Here is a 7,705-nt window from a genome sequence, read left to right on the forward strand (position 1 = left end):
GGTATACTGTGGTGCATTGAAACAGGTTTCATGCTATTGCTTAGGAAGAAAATTGTCAATCTCCTTGTTTTAGCTTGAGCAGACTCAAAAACCTCCAAAACAACAAACAAAAAAACAAAAAACACACACAAAAAAAAAAAAAAAACAGATCGGAGAAAATTTTATTTTATTTATCCAAAAAGTATTTTTTTTTTTTTAAGGGAATATGGCTAAAGGCTACAGCCACATTGGTATTTTTCTTTCCTAGATAGCTCAACATTTATCATTTGTTCTCTTCTAAAGTGTGGATGTCTTCAAAAGACAGATATGTGCCAGTCAGTCAGTTAGCTGCAACCCCCTCCATCTTATTGACAGGTCACATCACCAGGTCAGTTCAACAGCAGTGGATGCATCAGTGAAATATTAGTAAACTGATTATTTCACAAAGTGTATCTTCTGTGTAGTTCATATGAGCCTAAATATATATGAACCTGATATTTGGAAACTATAATTGCAGTTGATTGTTCAAGAAACAATTTCATTTTCTCAATTTGACAAATCCCTGAGAAAGCCTTAATCCCCTCTGGGACCAACAACCTCTTCCTCCACCGATGTGCTTCTGGGACTTTTTTACCATGAGATAAATACTAATATCAGTGTGGACTCTTGTCAGCAGTCCCCATAATGAATAATGTCCAAGTATTGCTGGCAGTAAGGAAGGAGTTGCGAAGATGAAGCAGGAGGCTTCCTAAGGATAGCTCATTTAGGGACCTCCAGGAACTGTACATATCTGACCTTTAGGAGGTATATATATTCCCACAATCCTTGCAGATTGACAGAGCATATAGGCACAGCCCTCAGGGAATAGAACAAAAATTCATTATTTCTTCAGTCCACTGGATCTAAAGGACCACAATTGAGGAACACTAATCTAAAGACCCCTGCTTTGGACTACAGTTCATCTTATTAAAACACATGGGGAGTGTTGGCCTAGTGGTTAGAGCAGTGCGCTTGTGCTCTGAGAAGGTTGCATGTACCTCGTTCGGTCTCCACAGCCTGAACCCTGGGTTCCTGAACTCCACATTGCTCCCGAGGCACCACACAATGGCAGCTCACAGTGGGACTATAAAGGGATTTACATTATATTATATTAAATAAACTGATGCTCAGATTAGAAGGCAACTTGAGGGTAGTACACATTTAGAGGAGAGAGCTGGAAATCCAATCTTTGCAAGACAACTTCTCCACCCACTGGGATATACTCATATGAATAAATTAGATTATAGAAAACATTGAAATATATTAAAAAAATAATAATAATAATTGCAGAAATACAAACCATGAAAAAAAGACAGACAGTAAAATAAATGGGATTTCTTTAGTATGTGCCTGTGTTTTTTATACAAGGCCTGGCGATTTCTCATTGGATAATAGGGAGGCTGAACCTACCCTGTAAATCTGGTAAAATTATTGTTCAGATATGCATAGTTAAACTTTTAAGTGTAGTTACTAAACTGCATTAAGCAGGATGCTGTCTGTCACTCATTACACATGTGAAACCCACATTGAAGCTTGACCCTCCATATATTGAAGCAACCAGTGAGAAAGCAAGGTCCTGATTGGATAACAGGCAAAAATCAGTCTATGGAGCAGGAACAGGCCTGGGGGGTGGGTCGTCAAGCTGGCTGCTTGATGCTGATTGGTGCTGATATGCTGAAAGATTTTTGGCTGACAGCATCCAGCCAGGGGCGAGGTTTTCCTCATAAGTATTTCTGGAGTTTATTTATTTTAGAACACCTCACAACAGCTATTTTCACCCGCTCTAGTAATGAGTTTTATGTTTCAACATTTGTTAATGCAATACTCTAGGATGGTTCTAACACCGTTGGGCTTCCCCTGTTTAAGAGAGCAGCAGCTGCCATTGCTAAAAAGCAATAAAAAAATGTATGCTTACCTTCAAATTTTGAAATGTTCTTATTCCTTGAAGTTGAATGCAGCTTTTGGGGCTGTTCACCAAAGTGATTTTACAGTGTTTAGCTGTATTTTGAACACTGATGAAAAAACAATGATTGTTCATTAACATGTGTAGCAGATCAATTTCTAATGCTGTTCATTTTCCAACACTGTTTTCTTGTTGCAATGAATGGGAAAACAGCCCAGGGGACTATTCAGAAAGCTGATTTTCCACCATTTAGCTGTATTAGACACAGTGTGATGACGGAAAAGCATTGGTTATTAAAGATATACATTCCAATTCGATGCTTTGTTTCAGCCATCAAGTAAAATAAAATCAATTTATTCAGATAACACCAATAAACCATATCATACTGACAGATTAAAAACAAGTAGATTGCATGGAGTCATTTGCAAGAGTACATCCTTGCTTGCATTGTGGCAATTCCTCATACAAAGAAATTGCTGCTAGGAGAGGAAAAATCTCAGCTGAGCAAAACTCAGAGTGAACGGTCATGTGCTAAGAAGACTCAGGCTGCATCAATAAATAATTAACATAATAAGATTAAAAATGTACTTTTACTTCAGCAGCTAGTTAACTCCTATTATAACCAAGTTATCATTTTTTATGATCCAATGTTTGTATTTACAACCAATTTAAACAATCTGATTTAAAGCAAAAAACAATTGAAATGTTATGAGCTGAACATAAATTCCTGCTGTTCAAACAGGGAGACTAGAGAGGAATGGCAAATAATTAATTTTCTGTTTATTGTAGTTCATCAAGCCAAAAATCTAAATTAAGTCAGAACTTCCCATAAAACAGTTTGTCAGTATAAATGTTCACATGACACTCAGTAAAAATATCATAGTTTCAGGATATTTACATAAACTACCAAACTAAAACTTTTAATGTAATCATTTTTACGCAAGACAAGTTTACAGCAGTTTTAACTGAATAATTTATCAACACAAATAATTAAAGACAATAAAAATTAGTAGTTCAAATAGGATGCTTAATAGAAAAAAATATACTGAAATGATTGATAGGAGAATTAAAGGAGTGTGTGATTAAACACTTAATGTTTCGATGGCACAGTCAAAGACCACTCTAAACAATAATCTCAAATGCTAAGATAATTCAGCATTGATTGATAGTTATACTAATACTATCCTTAAAAGTTATTGACTGTCATTTCAGTTTTCCTGTGTAAAGCCAAGAGAAACGATATAACAAATACCAGAAAAATTGTATGTATTGTATTAGTAGTTTTTAAGGGGTTGTTATATTGAGTTTTAAAACTTCCTACTGTTTTTTTTTTTTTTTTTTAACAGAGACTGGGTTGAGAGTGGGGGCACTAGGGTGGGAGGGCCTGATTGAGACTGTGTATAATTTTTTTTTTTTTTTAAACTTATCAGGTTTGGGTCTAAACTGCTCCCTCTCCCAAGAACATCTCAAGTCTCCGCAAAGTGTGGAGCCCATTCCCCCCGTCCTGCCCCCCTCCGCTGGCTGGCACTTGGCTTGCTGGTGCATTGGTGGTGCTCGGTGTTTGGGGGTGGATGCCCAGGGGGTACTGGCTTATTCCTGGCGGGTACTCTCCAGGGCCCGGTCGGGGCTCCCGCTGGGTGGCAGGGCACCCCTGGGGCGGTATTGCTGTGGCTGGGGGTTTTCCCCGGGGCCATCTCTCCTCCTACCTTGGTTGGGGGTCGGATTTCCTGGATTGGCCCCTCCTGGGCGCCTTTGCTCTTGGGATCCCTTTGGACATCTGGGGCTTTGGGTTCCCCAGCGCTCGCCTCAGTGCTCTGGAGGGGCGCGTCTTTGGCTCATCACAACCACTATTGAGCATTTTTTCTTTGGATAAACTTTACATGCACAAGTGCACTCTCACAAACAACTACAGGTGCTTGGTTCCAGGTACTTAGAAATTCACTTCCATACAGAAAGCCCATATTCTTATCTTCAGCTACCACAGTATACGTGTCAGATTTAATAACAATATATTACTTTAGCGATAGTATCAAAGTGTTACTTTATTGCATCTCTTATACTATATCCGTTGGTTGTGCTGTTCTTTTTACATCTCTTTGCAGTTGATGAAGTGGATTGAAGATATTGTATCATTATCCCCCTTTTATCTCCTCTTTTTTCCTGTTTTACCTTTACTGTTCTACAGTGTCCATAGAATCTGTAAAACTCCCTGCATGAATTATAATAAAGCTATTTATATGCATATCCACTATGGCGATAGCCGTACTGCTCCACCTGGAAAACAAAATCTGTTGGGCTCTTTTTGGCATCCAGACAATTATTCTTATTGCCACATCACCAGACAGGACACTGTTAAAAAAAACAAAAAAAACTTCTTGCTGTTTTACTAGCTTTGGTAGCATGGAAACAAAAACTGATGTTAGATGGGTATTTCCTTATGCTATCTGCTCAAGTAAACCAATTGTTGCTTTGACCCCCGTTTTAAAACAGCTTTCCTTTGTTTTCATACATCTGTTTTTGCAAGGCAGAACAATTCAATAGTTAGGTTTGCCTTTCAGCAGCAAGTGGGGGAGGGTCCGTATTACTCAAATTTCCAAAAAGCTAGAGAGGATATTCACTCTGATACATTTGTGGCAATTTATAGGAAACACTTGATTAAAATAAATTAAAACTCAATGGCGTGATGAAAGATTTGGGGTCTTTTGAAATACAAACCTTTTGATGATTTTATTTTATCTTGACACGGGTAGTAGAGAGTATCCTGTGTATACAGGCCAGGAATAGGTGTATAGGTGCAGATATCACTAGGATGTAATGAGTAAGACAAGGTTTTTTGGTGTGAACTGTTAAGCATTTATGAATATTGTTCTTTGAGCAGAACATCTAAAAATGATTTTCCCCATTTCATAAACTGGGACACTGAAACAAACAGAGCACCAATTGCATGAACTCCATCCACTTTGTTCTTTTCTCAGCCTTCGAGATGCACACACTTGCTAATTGACCACCTTCCTGGTGTAGAGTGCTCCCCCTGAGCAACAACAGAGAGACGAGAGAGGAGGCTGGTTAGGCACGATCACACTGGGAGCCAGCTTAATGATGTGCTGAACATAAAGCAGTTCTTAATAAGCTACTTTTTCTCCCTCTTTCTGCTTCGGTATGCTTGTCATCTAAAAACCCACTGTATGTGTTTCTTTAGGAAAGCACATTTAGACAATTACACTAAAAAGTATAAATATCATTAAAAATATCCAGAGCTAATTAATTTAGAGCATGCAATATTCTCTTGTGAGGCAAGAGACGGAAAATACTAATTTTTCTTTTCTTAATTTGCAGACTACCCGCCGGGAGAAATAAAATAACCCCCAGCCTGCATTTTTCTTTTTTTTCTTTTTTTCAACGGTCTTCTTGTGTCGTTAATATTAAGATTAAAACACTTTTTTCTTTCTAAGTATGCAAATAGTGAGCCCAATCTTGCTTTCATAAAACGTTTATCACTGCTAAATAAAGGGAGAAAAAGTGTATGAAAAGAAAGCAACTTTTTTGTTTTGTTGTAGTTTCCTGTCACTGCACTTTAAAGTGCTAATAAGCTGTCAGAGGTGGCTCTGGAGTTTGGCACAGGTACTCACACACACACACACACCTTCTCATTATTCCTTTATCAGTGCAGCTTTTTTTCACAGCATCATCCCGACTCGTCTCTCACTCAGAGCTCCTCTTGTCTCCTCTCTGTCTCCCAGGGGAAGGATGCCCAGGTTGTTTTCATGACAGATCTGTTCCCTGCAGATCTGAGCTTACACATCCTGCCTCACTTCAAGGTGACAGACTGTTGTCTGCTGCGCTTGAACCCAATTTGCCCCTAAAACTCGCCCCAGTGTCTTACACTCCCTGTCTTCAGTACAAAGGGCCTACCTTTTTCCACAGATCATACATCATCTCTCCTGATAAACTTTACCAAAGAAGAGCTTAGCACAGGTACAACGGAAACATCTTTACATCTCTGCAGTAGACAGATGTTAAAATTAGCATGCAAGTGGATAAATGTGTTTACACATATTTTGAATATGAAAGAAATGTTGGCAAATATCCTTATATGGTGCAATTGGAGAATTGTTGACTTTGGAAAATAATTGTTCTCACATTAAAGATCCTCATTTGTTGTTTTCTTCATATAAATCTAACCTTCAATTTAGTAGCCAAAGTTGCTCAGGTGGCTCTTTTTCTTTCTTTCCTTAGAAACATGGCTGACTGGGGTTGATGAAAAATTATACAGCGTTTAGATTATTAGTTTTCTCTGCTGAATTGTGAAAATAATTTATGGTTTAATCACCTTAAAATTAAAACCATGTAATATTAGTACAAACAAATATAATGTTTATCAGTGTTTATTCTCTGGCATCAAAGCTGCTAAATTGCAAAAAACAGACAGTTAAAGGTTTGGCTAATGTGGATTGTATGTAAAATATATTAGAATAGGAAAGAGTAAACTGTTTTAAAAAATCTTTAAAAGTAGCCTACAATATTTGCAAATAAATTAATACCCTTGTGTGGCTCCGCCCCATGTTGAAGCATCTGGGCATGGTAAAATGAAACACCGTAAGTTACTTTTGTAACATGAGGGTGTTCTGTTTTATACTACTGGTTCTGGTTCCTCTTACATGGGATGTCACAGTTCAGTAACTGAAACTGGGAGCCTAAACCGATGTGGATCAGGATACAAATCCAAGACAGCTGACAGCTCTGCCTTTCCAACAATCTTTCAGGTTGGGTTGAGGTTTGAGAGGAGGACCCAAATGCAGAGACTGAAGCTGAAGGTGGTTTCTTGCAGATGTATTTATCCATCTCAGGATCCAGAAAAATACAGAAAACTCGCTTGAAGGGGAAGAAATTATGACAAACCAGCAAACAGTGACAGAGCAGGAGGTGTATATATGGGACACAGAAACAAAGAGCAGACTAATCAGCAGATTGGGAGCAGGTGTGGACAGAAGGTTCTAGAAGGGAGCTATGGAAAAGGAGACTGGCACAAGAAGGCAAACAAGAAATATTGTACTTAAGAACTCAAATACACTGCTCAAAAATAAAAATAAAAATCATGCTGTTTAGTTATACTGATATGGACTGGGTGATATGTTAGAAACAAAAGGATGCGAAATTATTTGATGGAAATGAAAATGATCAATCTACAGAGGGCTGAATTCAAAGAAACCCCCAAAATTAAAGTGAAAAAATATGCGGCAGGCTAGTCCATCTTGCTGAAATTTCATTGCAGCAACCCAAAATGGTATTCAGTGATTTTTATGGCCCCCACGTGCGTGTTTGCATGCCTGACAACGTCGGGTCATGCTCCTAATGAGACGACAAATGGTGTCCTGGGGTATCTCCTCCCAGATCTGGACCAGGGCATCACTAACCTCCTGGACATTCTAAGGTGCAACCTGGTGGCGTCAGATGGATCGAAACATAATGTCCCAGAGGTGTTCTATTGAATTTAGGTCAGGCGAGCGTGGGGGCCAATCAATGATATCAATTCCTTCATCCTCCAGGAACTGCCTGCATACTCTCGCCACATGAGGCCAGGCATTGCCTGGTGCACCGGGAAGAACCCAGGACTCACTGTACCAGCAAAGGGTCTGACAATGGATGCAAGGATTTCATCCCAATACCTAATGGCAGTCAGGGTGCCGTTGTCTAGCCTATATAGGTTTGTGCGTCCCTCCATGGATATGCCCCCCCGACCATCACTGACCCACCACCAAACCGGTCATGCTGAATGATGCTATA

This window comes from Cyprinodon tularosa, unplaced genomic scaffold (genome assembly GCF_016077235.1).
Source record: "Cyprinodon tularosa strain WSP-4 unplaced genomic scaffold, ASM1607723v1 ctg191, whole genome shotgun sequence".
NCBI lineage: Eukaryota > Metazoa > Chordata > Actinopteri > Cyprinodontiformes > Cyprinodontidae > Cyprinodon > Cyprinodon tularosa.